This window comes from Salmo salar, chromosome 19 (assembly GCF_965601325.2).
Source record: "Salmo salar chromosome 19, fSalSal1, whole genome shotgun sequence".
NCBI lineage: Eukaryota > Metazoa > Chordata > Actinopteri > Salmoniformes > Salmonidae > Salmo > Salmo salar.
In genome coordinates this window covers 57941341-57966315 of record NC_138309.1, presented here as the reverse complement: position 1 = coordinate 57966315, position 24975 = coordinate 57941341, and the positions used below count along the sequence as shown (strand labels likewise).

The 24975-nt window shown below is 43.6% G+C and overlaps 1 protein-coding gene across 1 annotated transcript in view; it reads right to left on the bottom strand.

Moving 5' to 3' along the window:
• The window catches only part of tbkbp1 (TBK1 binding protein 1), a 66492-nt gene extending 41517 nt beyond the window's left edge, over positions 1–24975 (bottom strand). Inside the window, exon 1 of the mRNA XM_082965833.1 lies at positions 24813–24975. The gene's annotated coding sequence lies outside the window, so the exon portion shown is untranslated. The remainder of the gene's footprint in view (positions 1–24812) is intronic.

Below are 24975 nucleotides of genomic sequence, written 5' to 3'. Positions count from 1 at the left end.
CATAATTTCTGTGTAACACCTGGTCCAGTCTCCACTAATTGTACAAAGGTAATCATACTACAGTAATATTTATAACTGGAGCTTCTGGCTGCTCTCAAATCACCACTCCATGCTTTCAGCATCCTGTCGAAGACATTGCTAAAATGCCAGGAAGGCTAATGCCGCTCCTTGCATGTCTATAAACAGACTCTAATGGGAACTTCCAGACTCTTCTGGCACTGACACTGTAAAATATTCAGTGAGTGAAAGGGCAGTGAGAAGCATAGACGTCAGTGGCGACTGACAAGTTTACAAGCCACCTCACCACAGTATGTAATGATATTGTAACATTTTTCCCTAGATATCCTATGCTAACCCTCTAGGCTAGCCTCGTGCTCTGAGCATGCTAGCTAGCCATGCTAACTGACCAACCATGCTAATTCACAGTGACCTGACCTCAGTCTCCTCACGTTCCACCATGACTTTGGGGGGTTAGTTGTCATGGAAGATGAAGTGCACACACGATGATATCAGTAACCTCTATTTATGTGGCAGTTCACTGCACAAGAGCGTCACATAGGCCTACAGGGAGGGTAATCCAACTACTTTAACAAACAGCAGAAAGGTGTGGACCTAACCAATGCAAGATCCAATTGAAATGTCTTTTGAAATGGTGGTAGGACACCTTTTCCGAAATCAAGTCTTTGTGTTATATGTACTACTTGACAACAATACTATAACTGGCCGTGGATACTGTAGTCCATTTGGCTTATAACAGAGGTGTGTAAAAAGTTCCAGTGCTGCTTGCTTCGTGAGTCAGGCATTGCCTACTCAGCTATTTTAATCATATCTGCTTACTGCTCTATTCCTTGTGTTTCTACTAAAATGCCTCAAGTCTCTAAGAGCTTTGCACACCTGGATTGTACAATATTTGCCATTATTCTTGAAAAGAATTCTTCAAGCTCTGTCAAGTTGATTGTTGATCATTGATGGACAGCCATTTTCAAATCTTGCCATCGATTTTCAAACTGATTTGAGTCAAAACTGTAACTAGGCTTTCAGGAACATTCAAAGCCTTCTTGGTAAGCAACTCCAGTGTATATTTGGCCTTGTGTTTTAGGTTATTTTCCTGCTGAAAGGTGAATTTGTCTCCCAGTGTCTGTTGGAAAGCAGACTGAACCAGGTTTTCCTCTAGTATTTTGCCTGTGCTTATAGCTGTGCTATAAGCATGTGCTTATAGTATTCCATTCATTTTTATGTTAAAGAAATCCGTAATCCTGGCCGATTACAAGCATTCACATAACATGATGCAGCCACCACCATGCTTGAAAATATGAAGAGTGGTGTGTTGTGTTGGATTTGCCCCAAACATAACATTTGTATTCAGGACAAAAAGTAAATTTCTTTGCCACATTTTCTCCAGTTTTACTTTAGTGCCTTGTTGCAAACAGGATGCATGTTTTGGAATATTTTTATTCCGTACAGGCTTTCTTCTTTTCACTCTGTAATTTAGGTTAGTATTGTGGAGTAACTACAATGTTGTTGATCCATCCTCAGTTTGCTCATATCATCAACTCTGTAACTGTTTTTAAATCCCCATTGGCCTCATGGTGAAATCCCTGAGCTATCTATTTGAGTTTGGAAGGAAGCCTGTATCTTTGTAGTGACTGGGTGTATTGATACACCCTCCAAAGCGTAATTAATAACTTCACCATGCTCAAAGGGATATTCAATGTATTATTTTTCATTTTAACATATCTACTAATCGGTGCCATTCTTTGCGAGGCATTGAAAAACCTCCCTGGCCTGTGTGGTTGAATTTGTGTTTGTAATTCACTGCTCGATTGAGGGACCTTACAGATAATTGTATGGGGTACAGAGATGGGGTAGTCATTATTGAACACAGAATGAGAATATTATTCACAGAATATTATGTGTTTTGTTAAGCACATTTTTACTCCTGAACTTATTTAGGCTTGCCCTCACAAAGGGGTTGAATACTTATTTTCTACAAACAAAATTCCACTTTGACATTATGGGGTGTGTGTAGATCAGTGACACAATATCGCAATGTAATCTATTTTAAATGCAGGCTGTAACACAACAAAATATGGAAAAAGTACTGGGGTGTGAATACTTTCTGAAGGCACTGTATATATATATACACTGAACAAAAATATAAATGCAACATGCAACAATTTCAAAGATTTTGACTGAGTTAACAGTTCATATAAGAAAATCAATCAATTGAAATAATTTAATTAGGCCCGAAATCTATGGCTTTCACATGACTGGGAATACAGATAGGCATCTGTTGGTCACAGATACCTTTTTAAAAAAGGCAGGGGCGTGGATCAGAAAACCAGTCAGTATCTGGTGTGACCAGCATTTGCCTCAAGCAGCGCGACACATCTCCTTCCCATAGAGTTGATCAGACTGTAGAGTGTGGCCTGTAGAATGTTGTCTCACTCCTTTTCAATGGCTGTGCGAAGTTGGTGGATATTGGCGGGAACTGGAATACGTTGTCATACAAGTCGATCCAGAGCATCCCAAACATGTTCAATGGGTGACATGTTTGGTGAGTATGCAGGCCATGGAAGAACTGGGAATTTTTTTGCCCTCAGAACAACCTCAATGCGTCGTGTGCATGGACTATACAAGGTGTCGAAAGTGTTCCACAGGGATGCTGGCCAATGTTTACTCCAATGCTTCCCACAGCTTTGTAAAGTGGGCTGGATGTCCTTTGGGTGGGGGACCATTCTTGATACACACACAAAACTGTTGAGCGTGAAATACCCAGCAGAGTTGCACTTCTTGACACAAACCGGTGATCCTGGCACCTACTACCATACCCTGTTCAAAGGCACTTAAATATTTTGTCTTGCCCATTCACCCTCTGAATGGCACACGTACACAATCCATATCTGAAGTTGTCTCAAGGCTTAATAGGTATTACTGCACTGTCGGAGATAGAAACACAAGCATTTCGTTGCACCTGCGATAACATCTACAAATCTGTGTACCCGACCAATAAACTTTGATTTGGAGAGACAGAGCATTTATCACTGACTGGCCATTCTCTGGCTGCTGCCTACTCAGCTAGCTAGCTTCCCTCCACAAAATATCATCTCTCTCTTTGTCTCTCTCTCTCTGTCACTCCTCACCTCTCTCTCTCAGTACTCTATATCTCTCAGACCTACTGGGCTCCAGCTGCCTCCTCTCCCTGCCCGCTTCATTAGAGCGATTGCTACAGGAAGTCATACATTACCTGGGGCTGAGATGGCACCCATTGCACCGGCACACACAGAGACAGAGCGCCGCAGCACTCTCCTGAGAGCAAATCGGCACCTTCTACCACCTTTTATGGCTGTACTACCACCATATATAGCACCAGATACTGTGCATACTGGTTAGGTCGCTACAGTAACACACTGACAGAATAGTAGACCTGTGTTCATGTTGTAAAGAAGGAGATTCAGCATTGTGGTTCAGATTCATCAAAGGACCACATTAGGGAAGAAATGAATGCTTTATTGATAGTTACTGAAAAATGACGGTATCAGCATGCATAATATTGCATAATCAGTGTCTGTTGTCGCCACCAGCCTTTTGTCTTGTGTGGTGTGCCTGCTATGTGGGGTTAGATATCGATTCTTGAGATCAGATCTGATTTGTGTATGTAAAATCGTAAGGTATTCAGTAAATCCCACATTGGGGAGAGTGGAGTAAGTTGATCCATTTTTTTACATTCAGCGTCACTCCGTTAAGGGAAATATAGTATTATTTCTAACAAAGATGTCTACATATATTTCAGGATGTTGTGTATCCCTTGAAATAGTCAGAGTTCATGTAAACATGACAGTTTTGAAACATAGCTTGTCGCAAAAAAAGTGCTCTCTTGGCACAACTTTCCCTGGGTATGGGGTAAGCCACCTACAAATGTCTGTACTGAATGAAATATTACCACTACCTTTTTAAAACCATGTTTATCTTTATTTCCCAAACACAATTCAACACGATCACAATAACTTTTTTGTCTTTTAATACTTTTAAGCATATTTTAACACAGGCTCAACACCTAACAAAAACATTGTACTGAAAAGATTTGGCATGGGTCCTCAGATCCTCAAAAAGTTCTACAGCTGCACCATCGAGAGCATCCTGACCGGTTGCATCACCGCCTGGTATGGCAACTGCTCGGCATCTGACCGTAAGGCGCCACAGAGGGTAGTGCGTACGGCCCAGTACATCGCTGGGGCCAAGCTTCCTGCCATCCAGGACCTATTTACTGTATTAGGCGTTGTCAGAGGAAAGCCCATAAAATTGTCAGAGACTCCAGTCACTCAAATCATAAACTGTTCTCTCTGCTGCCGCACAACAAGCGGTACCGGAGCACCAAGTCTTGGACCAAAAGGCTCCTCAACAGCTTCTACCCCCAAGCCATAAGACTGCTGAACAATTAATCATATGGCCACCGGACTGCATTCACTTTAGTCACTTCACCCCTACCTACATGTACAAATTACCTCAACTAACCTGTACCCCTGCACACTGACGCTGTACCGGTAACCCCTGTATAGCCTCGTTATTGTTATGCTATTGTTTTACTTTGTTTATTTGAAAAATATTTTCTTAAATCTTCTTGAACTGCACTGTTGGTTAAGGGCTTGTGAGTAAGCATTTCACGGTAAGGTCTACAATTGTTGTATTCGGCGCATGTGACAAATAAATTTGATTTGTACTTTTTAAAAACACTTTTAACATAGGCCCTGTTGTTACCTCATATCCCAGCTTGCTTTAGGCCTGAGAAGAAAACATACATTTGTTCAACCATTGTGCCAATGCATCATGAAACTAACACAATAAATGAATTTGACTTGGTGAAAATCTGTTTTTTTGGACCTAACTTGCTTCTTCACAGACTCAATGAAATGACCTGTTCCTAAATATTAGGTCAAATTATACATTTTGTGTATGGTTTCCTAGAAACAAGGGTGGCTCAACTTACCCCAATCTGTCGTACTATAACGTATATATCCCATAACATGAGGATCTATATTTATCATGGACAGTCATTTTGAGTAAAGACATGAAGGATGTGAGCAAAGCTCTGCTCACATTCCCACTAGAATGTATTTAGGTATATATCAGAGTTGTAAACATCCTTAATTTCTTCACATTTGTTTTTCTGTTCAGCACCTGAACCAGTGCGATGAGTGTACTTTTCCCTTTTTCATTGGTCATTCTAACAGTCACATTGAAAGTTACAAAAAAAGTTACTGTTTGTTTTTCTCTTTCCCTAACTTAAAGATGTCTATTAAAAGCTCAGAAATCTACAAAGGTCACAAAGGCATCTCCATTCTCCAGTGGCTTTGCATACTTTCCTAGGTAATTTTCCCACAAAGATGCAAGCTGTGTAGTGTGTTGTTGTCTCCGGGCATGAATCGTTTGTGAAACAAGCGATAAACCCTCGCCAAATGGGTCACGCTGAATGTATTCCAATGACAATAGATTCAGAATCAAAGAACTCGGGGAGTGAGTCACTGTGAGTGTGAATTAATGTGAGAGTTTGTAGTTGGAGAAGGTAGATACATTTTTGCTTTTCTGAATCTCTAGTGTGAAACAGTGGCACAAAGAGGGAAAACCCATCAGAAGCTTGGCACATCTAATTCAGACATCACAACCCTGAATGGGCCAGTCCAGGGCTCAGAGGGGGGTGCCACCCTGCCCCCCACCATGTGCCCGCCTAATGCCCACGTAATACCGTCTCCCTCAGCTGCACCTGTTCCCCCGGCAGGAGTCTCCTTTTAGAGAGACATGGCCAGCTCTGGACTAGCACACACACTGAGAACCTATTAACACCCCAGTGAGGAGTGTGTGTGTACGTGTGTGTGTATACACACATGCATGTGTATGTGCATGCATATGTTTGCTCGCATGTGTGAGTGCGTGACTTTGTGTGTATGCCAGGCAGAGATGGAAAAAGCAGGGATACAATGGTGCCCATATGTCCTGACAGACATGCATGTCTGAACATCTTTACGTTCTGGGTTAGCTGGTGTCATGTTTGACATTTTCAGGCCTCAAAAGTAGTCACGTGCCACTACATCTGCTGTTGAGGTCAAGCTAAACCCTTCAATGGATTCTCCCAGGTTAATTCTGAAATCCATCTACATTGGGGGAAAAAGGTATTTGATCCCCTGCTGATTTTGTACGTTTACCCACTTACAAAGAAATTATCCGTCTATAATTTTAATAGTAGGTTTATTTGAACAGTGAGAGACAGAATAGCAACAAAAAAATCCAGAAAAACGCATGTCAAAAATGTTAGAAAATGATTTGCATTTTAATGAGGGAAATAAGTATTTGACCCCTCTGCAAAACATGACTTAGTACTTGGTGGCAAAACCCTTGTTGGCAATCACAGAGGTCAGACATTTCTTGTAGTTGGCCACCAGGTTTGCACACATCTCAGGAGGGATTTTGTCCCACTCCTCTGCAGATCTTCTCCAAGTCATTAAGGTTTCGAGGCTGATGTTTGGCAACTCGAACCTTCAGCTCCCTCCACAGATTTTATATGGGATTAAGGTCTGGAGACTGGCTAGGCCATTCCAGGACCTTAATGTGCTTCTTCTTGAGCCACTCCTTTGTTGCCTTGGCCATGTGTTTTGGGTCATTGTCATGCTGGAATACCCATCCACGACCCATTTTCAATGCCCTGGCTGAGGGAAGGAGGTTCTCACCCAAGATTTGACGGTACAGGGCCCCGTCCATCGTCCCTTTGATGCGGTGAAGTTGTCCTGTCCCCTTAGCAGAAAAACACCCCCAAAGCATAATGTTTCCACCTCCATGTTTGACGGTGGAGATGGTGTTCAGGGGGACCTTGCGGGCGCTGCAGGATTTCAGTCCTTCACGGCGTAGTGTGTTACCAATTGTTTTCTTGGTGACTATGGTCCCAGCTGCCTTGAGATCATTGACAAGATCCTCCCGTGTAGTTCTGGGCTGATTCCTCACCGTTCTCATGATCATTACAACTCCACGAGGTGAGATCTTGCATGGAGCCCCAGGCCGAGAGATATTGACAGTTCTTTTGTGTTTCTTCCATTTGCGAATAATCACACCAAATGTTGTCACCTTTTCACCAAGCTGCTTGGCGATGGTCTTGTAGCCCATTCCAGTCTTGTGTAGGTCTACAATCTTGTCCCTGACATCCTTGGAGAGCTCTTTGGTCTTGGCCATGGTGGAGAATTTGGAATCTGATTGATTGATTGCTTCTGTGGATAGGTGTCTTTTTTACAGGTAACAAGCTGCGGTTAGGAGCACTCCCTTTAAGAGTGTGCTCCTAATCTCAGCTCGTTACCTGTATAAAAGACACCTGGGAGCCAGAAATCTTTCTGATTGAGAGGAGGTCAAATACTTATTTCCCTCATTAAAATGCAAATCAATTTATAACATTGTTGACATGCGTTTTTCTGGATATTTTTGTTTGGACCATAATCACCAAGAAAACAATTGGTAACATACTACGCCGGGAAGGACTGAAATCCTGCAGTGCCCGCAAGGTCCACCTGCTCAAGAAAGCACATATACATGCCCGTCTGAAGTTTGCCAATGAACATCTGAATGATGCAGACGACAACTGGGTGAAAGTGTTGTGGTCAGATGAGACCAAATTGGAGCTCTTTGGCATCAACTCAACTCGCCGTGTTTGGAGGAGGAGGAATGCTGCCTATGACCCCAAGAACACCATCCCCACCGTCAAACAAGGAGGTGGAAACATTATGCTTTGGGGGTGTTTTTCTGCTAAGGGGACAGGACAACATCAAAGGGACGATGGACGGGGCCATGTCCCATCAAATATTGGGTGAGAACCTCCTTCCCTCAGCCAGGGCATTGAAAATGGGTCGTGGATGGGTATTCCAGCATGACAATGACCCAAAACACACGGCCAAGGCAACAAAGGAGTGACTCAAGAAGAAGCACATTAAGGTCTTGGAGTGGCCTAGCCAGTCTCCAGATCTTAATCCCATAGAAAATCTGTGGAGGGAGCTGAAGGTTCAAGTTGCCAAACTTCAGCCTCGAAACCTTAATGACTTGGAGAAGATCTGCAAAGAGGAGTGGGACAAAATCCCTCCTGAGATGTGTGCAAACCTGGTGGCCAACTACAAGAAACGTCTGACCTCTGATTGCCAACAAGGGTTTTGCCACCAAGTACTAAGTCATGTTTTGCAGAGGGGTCAAATACTTATTTCCCTCATTAAAATGCAAATCATTTTATTACATTTTTGACATGCGTTTTTCTGGATTTTTTTGTTGTTATTCTGTCTCTCACTGTTCAAATAAACCTACCATTAAAATTATAGACTGATCCTTTCTTTGTCAGTGGGCAAACGTACAAAATCAGCAGGGGATCAAATACTTTTTTCCCCCACTGTATATAAAACAAGACGTTTCGATAACCTTCACCCTCCCCACTGCCGCACCCCGCAGTCAATTCTCTATGAGATACAGAGGTAGCATACTATGGAATTCTTATCTTCACATTGTCAGCCTGATGGACCAAACTCTCCAATAATCCCCTCCATGTAGTCTAACTCTCACACATAATCAAACATAGTTTCTCATTTTGGATTATATCATGTACAATTATAATTAATATGCTTTGTTTAACTGAATGAACAAACCTTTTTTGTGTACTTATATTTGTTGTCTGGTTTTCATATACAGTGCATTCGGAAAGTATTCAGACCCCTTTACTTTTTCCACATTCTGTTACACTACAGCCTTATTCTAAAATGTATTCTAAAATAGTTTTTTCCCCTCATCAATCTACACACAATACCCCATAACGACAAAGTAAATACTGTTTTTTTAGAAATGTTTGCAAATTAATAAAAAATAAAAAACTGAAATATCACATTTACATAAGTATTCAGACCCTTTTACTCAGTACTTTTTTGAAGCACCGTCGGCAGCAATTACAGCCTCACGTCTTCTTGGGTATGATGCTACACCTGTATTTGGCACACCTGTATTCACCCCAGTCTGAGGCTCAGACCACTCTGGAGCAGGTTTTCATCAAGGATCTCTGTACTTTGCTCCGTTCACCTTTCCCTCGATCCTGACTAGTCTCCCAGTCCCTGCCGATGAAAAACATGCACACAGCATGATGCTGCCACCACAATGCTTCACCGTAGGGATGGTGCCAGGTTTCCTCCAGGCGTGCCGCTTGGCATTCAGGCCAAAGAGTTCAATCTTGGTGTCGTTGGAAATGGAGGACCAAAACGCAGCAGGTATGTGTATACTCATCTTCTTTATTTATGGGAAAAGAAGGAAAAAACCAAACAAACACGTATACAAAAATAAACAAAACGATGAACGACAAAATAACAGTCTTGAAGGCAACACAGCAATCCAAGAACAATCTCCCACAAATACAAGACAAACACACCCAACTAATATAGGACTTCCAATCAAAGGCAACACCAAACAGCTGCCTTCAATTGGAAGTCCACCCCAATTAACTCAACATAGAAACACACTCACTAGACTACACATAGAAATACATAAACATAGACCATAACTCAAAACCCGTAAATAATAAATCAAACGCCCTCCTAACTAACACACCACCCTGAACCACATAGAACAAATACCCTCTGCCACGTCCTGACCAAACTACAATAACAATTAACCCTTATACTGGCCAGGACGTGACACTTGGTTTAATCAGACCAGCGAATCTTGTTTCTCATGGTCTGAGAGTCCTTTAGGTGCCTTTGGCAAACTCCAAGCGGGCTGACATGTGCCTTTTACTGAGGAGTGGCTTCCGTCTAGCCACTCTACCATAAAGACCTTATTGGTGGAGTGCTGCAGAGATTGTTGTCCTTCTGGAAGGTTCTCCCATCTCCACAGAGGAATTCTGGAACTCTCTCAGAGTGACCATCGGGTTCTCGGTCACCTCCTTGACCATGGCCCTTCTCCCCCGATTGCTCAGTTTCCCAACTCTGGGAAGAATCTTGGTGGTTGCAAACTTCTTCCATTTAAGAATGATGGTACCCTTCCCCAGATCTGTGCCTCAACACAATCCTGTCTCGGAGCTCTACAGACAATTCCTTCGACCTCATGGCTTGGTTTTTGCTCTGACATGCACTGTCAACTGTGGGACCTTATATAGACAGGTGTGTGCCTTTTCAAATCATGTCCAATCAATTGAATTTACCACAGGTGGACTACAGTCAAGTTGTAGAAACATCTCAAGGATGATCAATGGAAACAGGATGCACCTGAGCTCAATTTCGAGACTCATAGCAGAGGGTCTGAATACTTACAGTATGTAAATAAGGTACTCCTGTTTTTTTTTGTTTTTTTATAAATTTGCATTTCTAAAAACCTGTTTTTGTTTTTTCATTAAGGGGTATTGTGTGTAGACTGATGAGGAAAAACATTTATTTAATACATTTTAGAATAAGGCTGTAACGTAACAAAATGTGGATACACTCCATCTGCAGCAGTCCACCAACCTCACCTGCACACCGTTTTTACCAGTTACTTTTCTCTGTACTGTTTTGTCCGATTGGAATTCAGGTGTATAGCAGCTTGACCTACACCATGTCCCCATGTATTTACAGTCTGACATCAGCGGTGTTGTCCCATACAGGATGTCAGTACTATAACTGTCCCAAACTGTACTGTGTTAACAATGCACAGCCATCACGTCATGCTGTGCCATTCCATTCCATGCCATGATTCATCCCTCCGCATCAGCGTAGGCAGCCTGGCAAAATGCAGCCTCGAGCTGTGTGTGTGTAGGGGGTTTGTGTGAGGATGTAGAGGCGGTTGTCACCCATTAGATTGATAGAGGGAGCAGGGGGTGGACAATGAGCTCTCTCTCTTTCTCTCTCTCTCGCCTCTTCTCTTTCTGTCTCTCTTTCATCTCTCTTCTTCCCCCTCTCTCCCTAATTATCTTTCTCTCCCTCTCCTCTCTCCTTCTCTTTCTCCCGAACCTGTGGGAGCCTGGCTCTGCATTGCCTTTCCCCCCTTCCTCCCCTCGTTTCCTCCCTCCATCTCAGTCATCCCCCCTGTCGTACTGAGCGGGGACCCGCAGCTCCAGCAGAAAAGTTCATCACACCCCCCCAAGGAGGGGGAATTACTCTCAGCACCAAGTTTCAATGACAACTTTCCCACAAAATACATTAATCTCCTCATTATTAGCACTGCAGTCCCTCCTTCTCAAGGCTAGCTCAAAGTCCTGCAGCAGTATCCAAGTGCAAAGAGAAAACAATGAGATTTTGGTCTGTTTTTTTAATGTCTTTCTTCATCCAATCACCACCCGTCCCCCTCCTTCCTACGCCTGCCACCTTGAGCTGTCCATCAAACTTGGTCACACACACACACACACACACACACACACACACACACACACACACACACACACACACACACACACACACACACACACACACCACACACACACACACACACACCCCCCCCGTAGTGAGTCAGAGGCTTTACCCAGGAAGGATCACAGTGAAACATTCCCTCCCCATAATTTCCGCTGCTCAGCCGTTACGAAGCAACATCAAGGCCACCGAGCACAGCCCACATGCACAGAAGGCATAAATACTGGAGTGAACGATTGCTACTTGGAAAAGATCAGTGACGTGCAGTCAGGGTAGGCAGGGAAGGCAGTGGTTACCCAGTGATAATCTAATAAAGAAAAGCTGTATATACACCCGCGTTGCTAAGAGCAGCTACTAGCTAGCTAGTGTAGCTAGCTTGTTAGCTAGCTGACTGCGCCATTCATTGGTTTGTTGCCTAGCTATTTAGTTGTAACGTGCTATAACTATATGTATCCTTGAAGTTGTGTTACATTTCTGATGTCTGTGATCTGAAAGCCACACATCTGATTAGCTATCCAGGTAGGTAACTAGCTACTTCACTTTACACAGGTGGCACAGAATAGCCATGATCATTGGAAGAATTGTAAATCCATTGTGAAAGGCTATGGAGTTTGTGTTGCAAATTCTCCCGATTAAATGTGTCTATATATTGGTCTTTTAGTGCCTTTCAGTTGTAACTGTGGATGCTACATCGGTCTATGGGTGACCTGAGTTGATCAGTGTGACATTTTGGTTGGATGAAATTGAAATATGATGCCATCACAGGCGATCGCTTGTGTATCTTGGCAACATTGGTATTTATATTTGGTAAAAACAAAATTACATTTTGGTTAATAGCCTATGCCACTCTGGTTGTTGGAGCTATCTGTTGTATGGTGAACTTGGGATTCATCAAGGTTTATTTTTGAGTAAATTTGGCTTTGATAATAGCCAGTGCTTACCCTGCCACCAACCTCACCGCACGTCACTGAAAGAGATAAGATGGAAGGATGAGATTGAGAGGACCAGAATCACGCAGAGAAGAAGAGTGTGTGATGTAGAAGTGCTGTGTAGTCTTCAGGGTCGCTACATAGACATAGACACACACACACACACACACCACTAAAAGCCTTTTCTACATGCCCATGTTGTATTCATCCCAGATCAACTACAGATGTAGGGTCTTAATTTGATCACCCTTTTGTTGCTGAGAAATGCAAACATGTAGTGTATTTGAGTTTTAAAAAGGCTTCTAAAGTTTGTAATTTCAACTTTGACATTTCAGACCTTGATTTGCCCTAATGAAAAATGTATCAACCCCTACAAAAAGGTCCATTAATTATAATCCATATAATAATTCCTGTTGCTGCAGGATTATATTCCTGCTGTAGCAAAGTGGCTCAAATTAAGATCCTACATCTGTAGTACAATGCTAACCAGGTAAATTATACTGAACAAAAATATAAACACACATGTAAAGTGTTGGTCCCATGTTTTATGAGCTGAAATAAAAGATCCCAGAAATGTTCCATACGCACAAAAACCTTATTTCTCTCAAATCCCTGTTAATGAGCATTTCTTCTTTGCCAAGATAATCCGTCCACCTGACAGTTGTGGCATGTCAAGAAGCTGATCATTACACAGGTGAACCTTGTGCTGGGGCCAATAAAAAGCCACTCTAAAATGTGCAGTATGTCACACAACACAATGCCACAGATGTCCCAAGTTTTGAGGGATCGTGCAATTGCCAAGCTGACTGCAGGAATGTCCACCAGAGCTGTTGCCAGAGAATTGAATGTTCATTTCTCTACCATAAGCCACCTCCAACGTTTTAGAGAATTTGGAAGCATGTCCAACCGGCCTCACAACTGCAGAGCATGTGTCACCATGCCAGCCCAGGACCTCCACATCCGGCTTCTTCACTTGCAGGATCGTCTGTAATAAAGCCCTTATGTGGGGAAAAACTCATTCTGATTGGCTGGGCCTTGCGCCCCAGTGGGTGGGCCAGTCTCGCAAGTTGGTGGGCCTATGCCCTCCCACTCCCACTGATGGCTGCGCCCCTGCCCAGTCATGTGAAATCCATTGCAAACTCCTCGAGTGATATTGCTGCCGAGCAATGATAAATGAGACCGTGTTGATTAGTCAATCAATAACGATATGTGTGATTTAATTGACTTTCAGTGCTATGGCATTCACTGCTATGACATTCATAGCTATGACATTCAGATTAATGAACACAGCACATGTCTTACTCTCCTCTCAGCCTGGACCAGCAGCTGAGAAAAAGATGAGTGTGAAAGCAGTGGGTTGGATCAGGAGGAATATTTGATGAACGTAAGCAATATTGCTCTCTCTCACTCTGTGTGTGTGTGTGTGTGTGTGTGTGTGTGTGTGTGTGTGTGTGTGTGTGTGTGTGTGTGTGTGTGTGTGTGTGTGTGTGTGTGTGCAGTGCGTTGTGTCTATGTCAGCGTCTGTGTAGGTTTGATAGAGAAACACAGCTGCGTTTACACAGGCAGCCGATTCAGATTTTTTGCCCTTTTATTGATCTTTTGCCCAATTAGGTCTGATCTTTTGCCAAAAGATCAGAATTGGGCTGCCTCTGTAAACACAGCCAAGTTGTGTGTGTCTCAGAGTGTGTGCACACGTGTTCCTCTCTCTCAAGGCATTAGTCCATTACTCTAATGAAAAGCCTGGGGTGTCCTTGGCAGAGGACAGAGGCCCCCCTTCTTCTCACCCCACCACCATCCCTGTGACGCTCTGCTCATCTCCTCACAGACTGGGGGAAGGGGGAGGAGAGTGGGTGAAGAGATGATGGAAACACAGCAAAACTAGAGAAAGGGCTGTAAGAAGGTGACTGGGAAAAGAGGAGGACTGTCTCTCCATTCTAGTTGGAGTAAAAAGAATGGAGCTCAGGGAGAGAGTTAAGCTGAATGTCACTTGTACACAGCGGAGAGTTGACGCTATGAAGACGTGCACGCGCGTGCACACACACGAGCACAGAGACAAAGACAGACACAGTAGTGATGCGCGGGTCAGCTCTTTGTTCATCCACATCCGCCCGACTATATGTGATGAAGTGAAAATCTGAGGCCTGCACCTGACCCTAACCCACAAATGCGCTGTAGGCTATTTGTTAGTCAACTTGCCTGTAATTAGACACATGCAGCTTACCTTCTGTCATTACTTGTTGCCCTAGAATACTAAATAAACCCTTGCTTACCAGAAAATATGTAATTCATCATTATGAATGCTTTAATCTAGTTGACATAGGTAAAGTTCTTGCTTTCATCTCTGCTTCTCTCACACGGCAAAGACGTTAAGGGACCGGGGAGAAAATGCAATAATTAATAAAAAAATGAAAATTATTTTCAGTTCAAAATTTCCAAATTACATCACTTTGTCCAGTTTTAAGGGAACTTAAAGTTATGAAAATGACCCAATATGTTTCAGATAAGATTTCATTTTGGCTTGGATGCATGTTTCATGTGGTTGAAATACTATTAGCTTTTATGGTGCTGATAAAGATAGCACCTTTGCAGACGGTCCCTACCCATGCATTCATTCTCTCAAGTTGCTGAAATAAATAAATCATATATCTCCACTCCTGTTCTAGAGTCAGAATGTACATTTGGTGTATCATTTTACTTCACAAACTGCTTAATTCTGCATGAGTTAATATTATATTAGGGTATGTGAGAGGTTAGACCAACAGTCAGTGTCCAGATTTCAGTTACTATTCCATTTGACCCATTTGATCAGTACAGTTCCCTTTACCTGCCATATTTGAAGTTTGTTGAATTTGTTTACTACATCACAATCATCAACAACATATTTCCAAACATGAGGCTACTGTTCTGAAGCTCTCCCTTTTTATTTTCAACTCTCCATTTTGCAGCTTTTCTCTTATTGAATTAACCTCAGTGGATCAACGTGAACTTTTTCTTCCCAAGTTCCTAAAAGCATTCGGCAATTGGAGTGTATTTGGCCTGCGTACAGTTAAGCCCTAAAGCTTAGGCTTACGCAATAATGTCAGATAAAAAAATATGAAAGAAAAACCTCAATGTATCCTATAGATCTAAATAACACAAGATGTATACATGCATTGTTTTCTCTTTATTCAATCTGCCACGCATCCACCCGCCCTTCATCCAAACAAATGCACTGCGGGTTATGAGTCAACCCGCCCATCACTAACACAGTCACACACACACACACAGAAATCCTCAGCAGACAGGGAGTGGAAGGCACGTACTAACAGACGTCACTTGTCTCTGCTAACGACAGAGATGTGCAGCTGCCACCTGAGAGAGAGAGACTGTGATGGAAGGACCTAATGGAGCACAGAACACGCAACACTCAGAGAGGGAAAAGAAACTGAAGAACTGGAGGGACAGAAAAACACATAACAGAAAAAGTCAGAGGTAAGAAAGAGATCGAAAGATAGAGAGACAGACACACACAGAGAGAGAGACACACACAGAGAGAGAGAGACACACAGAGAGAGAGAGACACACACACAGAGAGACACACACAGAGAGAGAGACACACACACAGAGAGACACACACAGAGAGAGACACACACAGAGAGAGACACACAGAGAGAGACACACAGAGAGAGACACACAGAGAGAGACACACACAGAGAGAGAGACACACAGAAAAAGGAGAAAGAGAGGAAGAAAGAGAGAGAGAGAGAGAGAGAGGGCGAAATATGAAGAGCGATAGAGAAAGGAAAGAGAGCGATAGCAGGGGAGATGAATGGATGCAGGCTAAACAAATAGGCGGCACCTTCTATTTAGAGTGACAGAACGGTGAGCTGTGTGTGACAGCCAATTATTACCCCCAGACTCAGAAACAAACACAGGCTTGTTAAGGAGCAATGATTGCACATGTTCCAGTTCAGCACTCTCCACACACTTTGTACAGGCCTACAGACCCCTCGCTCAAAATAGCACACTTGTTGTTAATTGAAGTTCATTACGCACCAAATCAAATCAAGCTTTATTTATACTGAACTAAAAGCAACACTTTTCAAAGATTTTGTGAGTTACAGTTCACATAAGGAAATCAGTCAACTGAAATTAATTCATTAGGCCCTAATCTATGGATTTCACATGACTGGCAGGGGTGCGGCCATGGGTGGGCCAGACACCACCAATCAGAATGAGTTTTTCCCCACAAAAGAGCTTTATTACAGACAGAAATACTCCTCACGATCCCGCAGGTGAAGAAGCCGGATGTGAAGGTCCTGGGCTGGTGTCGTTACATGTGGCCTGCGGGTGTGAGGTCGGTTGGACGTACTGCCAAATTCTCTAAAACGACCTTGGAGGTTTTTATGGTGGAGTTTATGGTGGATAAATGCACATTCAATTCTCTGGCAACAGCTCTGGTGGACATTCCTGAAGTCAGCATGCCAACTGCACGTTCCCTCAAAACTTGAAACATCTGTGGCATTATGTTGTGTGACAAAACTGCACATTTTAGAGTGGCTTTTTATTGTCCCCAGCACAAGGTGCACCTGTGTAATGATCATGCTGTTAAATTAGCTTATTGATATGCCACACCTGTCAGGAGGATGGATTATCTTGACAAAGGTTAAAATGCTCACTAACAAGGATGTAAACTAATTTGTGCACAATATTTGAGAGACATTGTCACGCCCTGATCTGTTTCACCTGTTCCTGTGATTGTCTCTACCCCCTCCAGGTGTCAGTTATTTTCCCCACTGTATTTATCCCTGTGTTTCCTGTCTCTCTGTGCCAGTTCGTCTTGTATGTTTAGTCAAGTCAACCAGCGTGTTTTTCCCGTACTTCTTTTCTAGTCTCTTTTTGACCCCTGCCTGACTCTGGACTACTTTCCCGCCCGCCTGATCATCCTGCCTGCCCTGACCTTGATTCTGCCTGCCCTTCAATACCTATTGGACTCTGATCTGGTTTTGACCTTTTTGCCTGTCCATGACCATTCTCTTGCCTTCCCCTATTGGATTAATAAATATTGTAAGACTCCAACCATCTGCCTCTTGTGTCTGCATCTGGGTCTCGCCTTGTGCCTTGATAAAAATAAGCTTTTTGTGCGAATGGAACATTTCTGGGATCTTTTATTTCAGCTCATGAAACATGGGACCAACACTTTACATGTTGCGTTTATATTTTTGTTCAGTATATATAGCACATTTGGTCAGTATCCAGTAAGGCCATTCTACTGTCAATGTTTGTCTATGGAGATTGCTTGGCTGTGTGCTCAATTTTATACACCTGTCAGCAACGGGTGTGGCTGAAATAGCTAAATCCACAAATTTGAAGGGGTGTCCACATACTTTTGTATTTATAGTGTAAGTTATATTCTTCAAGAACCACGGCTATATCATTAACTTAAAAGTCCAAAAATGGAAGTAACAATCGCAGATTGTCCCTTTAATAGTAATAGTAGGTCCTGAACAAGTAATTTAGGGGTAACTGAAACCTAATAATCCCATGTGAACACAGTCACATAGATTCAAGAACATGGGCAGTGACCATACTGCACTGCAGGAAAGAACCCTTCCAAACCGATCCAGATATTTTTTTTACACTTACCCTCAACCAATGTCAGCAAAACAACAAAAGCGCCCGTGTCAGTTGTTAGGAGCATCAAACACTGACTCAGCTAGGAGGCACTAAGACAGAGAGGCCCAGTTTAGACTCCCCTCCGCTCTACAAAAGACTGCAACAAATGGAGTTCAAAGACAAGTCTCAGCTTCCTCTCAATCTCTGTTCTCTCCAGATACCAACAATGCATCTTAGCAGCTAGCACATCACTGTTTCCTCAGCTGGCCTTTTTTGGAAGATATTTATAGGAAATCTATTGGCCGTGTGAGCTCTGTTACGGCCACAAACGATTTTCTCACAGATTAAATAGTTTTCGGTGCCTCTGAGTCAATTTACCGCCCGGTATATTAGTTGAGCCTCATTTAAAGAGCGAGATAGTTTCTTGTTCATTGAAACGTGCCGCTGTGTTGTATAACTATCTATTTTTTTGAACTTCCTCGTGGTTTATTTCATATGCAGGGCTGTGATGCTTTGGTTGCAGCAGTATTAGGACTGTTAACAATAGCTGTCATGGCGCTGCTAACATTGAAGACGTCAGTAGAAGGAAAGAGGGTTTTCCAGCCAAACGAAGCAGTCGGGGCATTCTTAGAGCATTAGAGGTTATTTTTAGTGCCACCTGGGGGAATTAAGGCAGTCCAGCACAGCACCAAGTGACAGGCAAGTGGGTAACCTGGTTTTTCGTGATACAAAAAGAACCCTGTAAATCCCCAGGGTGAATAGGGGCCTAAAGCAAACTCTCTCACACAACACACACTCTCTCACTCTGTCTCTTTTTCTCTCCCACATACTCTTTCCTTCTCTCTCTTGCTCTCTCTCTCTCTCTCTCTCTCATACAACACACACACACACACACACACACACACACACACACACACACACACACACACACACACACACACACACACACACACACACACACACACACACACACACACACACACACACACACACACACACACACACACACACACACACACAGCCTGCTCTCTATCAAATCCCCCCTACCTCTATTACACACACTCCTCTGCTCTCTCTCTCTCTCTCCCCCCCTTGCTCTCTTTTTACAGATTATATTACATTACGCCTCCATGGTCGAGCTTAGTGCCTTGAGTGGGCAGAGAGAGAGAGAGAGAGAGAGAGAGAGAGAGAGAGAGAGAGAGAGAGAGAGAGAGAGAGAGAGAGAGAGAGGTCCCATTTCAATTCAGTTGCATCACTCTCTCCCAGTCAGTCACCAATTGAACCAGGTGTTCTCTACACTGAAAGAACAGAACAGAGACCATGTACCTTGCCGTCCCAACGCTCACACAACGCCTCAGCAACGTCAAGGCAACGATATGTCACATTGACACAAACCCACACTAACACTGTCTGACTAACTAGTAACCACCAAATACAGTGGAGCCCATAGGGAAGTAGTCTGTGTGCAGAGTTATCAAAACAGCTTGGAGAAGCAGTAGAGTTGCTTCTTATTGAGAGGAGCAAACAAATAGGGATGGAAAGGTGAGGCCCCTTCCTTCCAGAATGAATAAGTCATAGCAGAGACTCATCTGAAGCAAGCGCTCTGATGGAGGATCTCAGACACAGGGCAGCTGCCAGTGCCAAGCCCTACCTTTTGTCTGGCTGTCAAAATATTGTCAATCGGGGTCACCGCCTCTGTCTCCGCACAGACTATGATATGTTATGTAACAGAGACAAGACGAAAGAGAGAGGGAAGGAGGGAGGGAGAGAAAAGAGAGGTGAAAAACAGAAGCCGGGATATAGAGAGAGGGAAGGAATAAAAGGGGGAGAGGGAACGGGGCATAGAGAGAGGGCCAGACAGAAAAGAAAGAGAGAAGGGGAATGGACATAGAAGAGGGAGAGAGAGTAAGAGAAAGAAAGAGAGAATGGAGGAACATTAGAGAGGCAGGTATGTGTTGCAATATACCGTTTCCGGCTCTTGTAACCTGCCAGAGGTCAGAGAACAAAACTGTACTTAAACATCCTTAATGTGGTCACTGCTTTAAGTTTGACCTCTCATTTAGAAACATTGTAACACCAAGTCTCAAGGCATAGAAGGTGATAATGGTGATGATCCTAAATGGACAGAATGCTCTTGGGGAAGCAAATTGGTTGGACATGACAGATATTTGTTGTGCTCACATCAAGCGAAACATTGGGAAAGCTTTGCATTAGAAACAGGAGATCTCTGGCTAACGTCTACACTGGCTATACCAAACATTAGGAACACCTTCCCAATATTCAGTTGCACCCCCCTTTTGCCCTCAGAAAAGCCTCAATTCATTAGGACATGGACTCTATAAGGTGTCGAAAGCGTTCCACTGGGATGCTGGCCCATGTTGACTCCAATGCTTCCCACAGCCGTGTCAAGTTGGCTGGATGTCCTTTGGGTGGTGGACCATTATTGATACACACGGGAAACTGTTGAGCGTGAAAAACCCAGCAGCGTTGCAGTTCTTGGAACAAACTGGTGTCCCTGGAACCTACTACCATACCCTGTTCAAAAGGCACTTACATGTTTTGTCTTGCCCATTCACCCTCTGAATGGCACACACACAATCCATGTCTCAATTGTCTCAAGGCTTAAAACTCCTTCGTTAAACTGTCTCCTCCCCTCCATCGACAGTGATTGATGTGGATTTAACAAGTGATTCACCTGGTCAGTCCGTGTCATGTAAAGAGCAGGTGTTCCTAATGTTTTGTCCACTCGGTGGATGTGTTGCAGTGAAAAGCACAATAGCGCAAACTGTATGTGCTAGCTGGTTGCACATTATTGTGCTTTTGGGAAACAACAGTCGGCTCTATGGTGGCTGCTATTTGTTGTGCTCATATTAAGTCAAGCACCCGGCAACACTTGTGTGGGCTAGTCATCAAACAAACAGTATTATCCGTCATACTTCAAAAGGCACCATGCACTTCAATTTCCCCTCAGTAGCCACGCCTAACAATCTATTATGGTTAATTGGATTCTGGTGCTTGTCTGTTTGAATGGATGATTTTGATGTCTGGAATGAATGATTGACAGTCAGTAAGAGAAGCAGAGCTTCCACTGTCAATGGTAGTTGATAAAGCTCAGGGGAGGAGAAAGCGATGACCCTAGGCTAACATGGTGATTGTTTCATCAGACTGAACATGAGAGAGAATGCCCCTCCTTCCCTCACAACTCAACCGAAGTGATGTACCATTTGATGGTCGAAACCTGTTTGAACATTAACGCATCCTACAAATTAGCGCCGCACTTTTCTGACTTAGACAATAGCCGGAAAACTCCCCCAACCTGGATTAGATCAAAGGAAGAGACGTTTATGCTGGGTCACCTCGGGTTCAAGTCAGAAACACAAAGGGAGAGAGAAGAAAAGGGCCGTAGAAAGTATCCAAGCTACTTAATAGATTTGCCAGGTGTGTTGTTATACAGTAGGCTACTTATGAAGGAAGGAGAATAGATCAGTGCACAACTTCAGGCTCTCTCTGTCTCTCTCTCTGTCTCTATCTCTCTGTCTCTCTCCATCACTCTCCCTCTCTCCCAGTCTCTCTCCCCCTCTCCTTCAATCACCCCTCGCTACCCTTAAAAGCAGGCCATGAATATTCCATCATGTAGCAGGGTTCCTGCTCTCTCTCCTCCCTCATCATCAGCTGAATGTGCCAGAGTGTGAGTGGCTTACATAAATGTCCAGCAGCATCAATGTCAAATGGGCAAGGCAGAAATGAGTGACACATCGTTGGAAAGACACTGGGTGAGACATGGAATTTGTTTTATATACATGGGCAGGCTATGCTGTGAGTCACGTTAGGGCTGTTTCTTGGTTGGTAGTGAGGGGTACTTCAGTCATGCTTATGAAGTTACTACACATGCATAGCTAAGCAGAGAGCCCAGAGGTGGAACGAATGCAGGTCGCAGGTGTTGAGACCATGGACGGAGATGGATGACCTCAATATGCCAGTGTGCTAGGCTAGGCAGTCTTGCAGGTACTGGCTGTATTAAAGACACATCACTCAGGTATACTCTCTGGTGGTAGGCTTCGCAGAGGTAGATCTCACTGCAGTATGGGTTTAGGTGAGAGGGGCAAGAAGGGCAAGAGGTGACGCCTCTGATTCAACTAATCAAACTTTTGATTGAAAAGCTGGAACAAAAGAGCCTGCATCTCCACCAAGCCTATGTGGGTAAGACTGCCCACTCCTGGTATTGGGTGTTCCAATTCTAAAGAAGTCTTGATTGAAAACTAGTTGTTAGATTGGTAGAATGAGATGTGATACTGCCTGACTGGAACAAAAACCTGCACCCACACCGACCCTCACAAATTGCCCAAAAAGTTTCAATTCTAAAGGAAAGAGTTGACTATGATGATAGGGAAGAGAAACTGCAATTTCCAGACCAATTCGATTCCACTTGGTTAAACCAGCTAATTCAACGCATTACTCTCCCTCGGCGGGTTACCTTTCAGAGAGAAACACTCTTCTTTTCAGCATTCCAACAGTATGGTGCCAAACTGCTCAATCCCCATTTGTCACCAGTGTAGAGTAAGGAGATGGTGAGTTCCTTCGGCTAAACCCACTTAGTGAAGGTCGGACAGCACAATGCAGCGCCAACAGTCTTAATTAATCGACTGAAGCAAATTGGCTGCTTGATAGGTCGGGCCTCTGATTATGGGTGACCCATAAAACGCCAGACAAGACAGAAACTAGAGAGATTTGTGTCCTATGGGACCTCGGATATGGCAACATTGGTCTGGACCAGCCAATGGCCTTATCCCTTTCACACATGATGATGTAACATGTTCCCACGGTTGTCAGTGGTTTGGAGATACTGTACATCCTTCTCCCATTGGTTCCCTATGTACTCCTTGTTGGTCTTCTGCTGTGCAGCATGTCTGTGCATTGTTTTCCTTAAAGGAAGCAGTAAAGCCTCAAAATAGACATACTAACAACCTACTAACAAGTACCTCAGCTCCACAGTTCTGCGCTAATTACAGCGCAAACACAACACTTAACATAAGACGTCAGAAACAAGCTGAGCTGCTCCCACAATCCAATTTAGGGGTGAGAAAAGAAAAACAACATGGTTAGCTGAGAGACACAGCAACAGCCCCGTTAGAGGCTACAGTAGTTACGTGGCTGGTGATTAGCAGGTAGGCTAACACACAAAGTGATTCAGGCCCTTAAATAAGCAACTGCACACAGATGGACAGGCCCCAGCGGGCCCAGCAGTACAGCAGTACGGCAAATGGAGTGCAAAGTAATCAAGTCAGGCTTAGGCCCTGGCGTGAACACTGAACAGAGCACAAGCGAGGCTCTGCAGGGGGAACAGGTTAGAGTGGTGGTGGTTGTATACATGACGACCAATACACAAGGACCTGGGTTGTCAGAGAACCCAAACCCCAATATAAGCACAACCTACAGTCGAGATGAACTCAACAACGCTCTTCTGAAAAGTCCTATTTAAACCCTTACATTTCCGCAAAGCGATGCGGATGAATTTCAGCACCATGGCGCTGTTCACTCTTCATTGCCGCAGTAGACGCACTGCAGCCGGCTGTCCAGTCCACTCCACTGGACAATAATAATTTATCCTCTCAAGGCAACCTCGTATCCCCCTAAAGCACCCCAGTACTGTGATTGAATTTGTCATCATGCTAGCCATTTTATACAGGCTTCCTGAATGGCTAAATTTACATTGCAGTCATTTAACAGACGCTCTTATCGAGAGCGACTTACAGGAGCAATTATGGGTTAAGTGCCTTGCTCAAGGGCACATCGGCAGATTTTTCCACCTAGTCGGCTGGGGGATTCGAACAAGTGCCCTTTCGGTTACTGGCCCAACACTCCTAACCGATATGCTACCTGCTTCCCTCGACACCAGAAAGACTCAAACATAATATCCCACAAGTAGACTGAAATTATACTTCCTCCTTAGGTAAATGGTACAGTATATGCCCGGTATTACATGCACAGTTGTGAGTTTAGGCCTATCCAAGATAAATAAAAAATGCATTGCCTTTCACTCACCTCAGAATAATCGTCATTGTCTATCCAATGAAACCTTGTGTCATGTCACATTCCCCTTTGGGTTTCAGTCCAGATGTTGCTACTGTGGTTTTCCATTAGACTGATTCCATCCCAAGATCACACGGTCTAGCACGTCATCATGCTATGGTTGCCCTATAGCCAACCAAACATTTCTGACATAACTGGAGAACAAAAGTCGATCTACACCAAAAGTCAACAGGCAGGCAGGCGCCCCATGCCTAAACTCCTTCCCACATAGTGTTTTGTTATTATTGAAAAGTAAGGAACATTTGCACTATCTTAATTTATGTATTGGTATATCATTGTAATTCGTCTAGGCTACTAAATGAGTGGTCTAATTAAATAAACCTGCACAGTTTTAACAACTGAATTGCAAGCTATACATGTTTCCTTAAGTAATCGACATTTACCTTGAAAATTGTTTGATCGTCTATTGAAAATATCGTATGAGCATGCATCCCTCACCTACGTGGCGCTTGAAATTGGGCGATTTCTGTCGCCAGGATCAGATGACAACTCCATCCATTAGAGGTGGTGCTGATGTTGTCAAAACACGCGCGCCTCCTTTAAAATACTGCTAATTTATTGTATGTTCACTTGCAGCTGACAATGAATCAAGACTTATTGTGCCGTTCTTTTCCGTGATCATTTGTTGTGCAATCTGTACAACATGGCTGTATACACCGAGCGCGTTGCTTCTTTTACATTTTCTCAACCTTGTCTGCATCTGTCTCCTTGCACACACATCAAGAGGCTGTATGGGAAACTCTACTATCACCACCACCGTACGATACATATAATCTACGGATGATAAATCGTAATAAAAAAGCGAGACAATACTCACACGTTCCCTTTGATCGATCTATTGATGCCATTGCTCAAGAGGGTTACAGTGCACCCCAAAAAGCGCTTGTTCACGGCGAGTCCCAATGTCCGTTGATAGTGGCCAGTGTTCTCCACCTCTCCTTTCTTCCACAGTAACCGCTGATATGACTGGAGATCACACA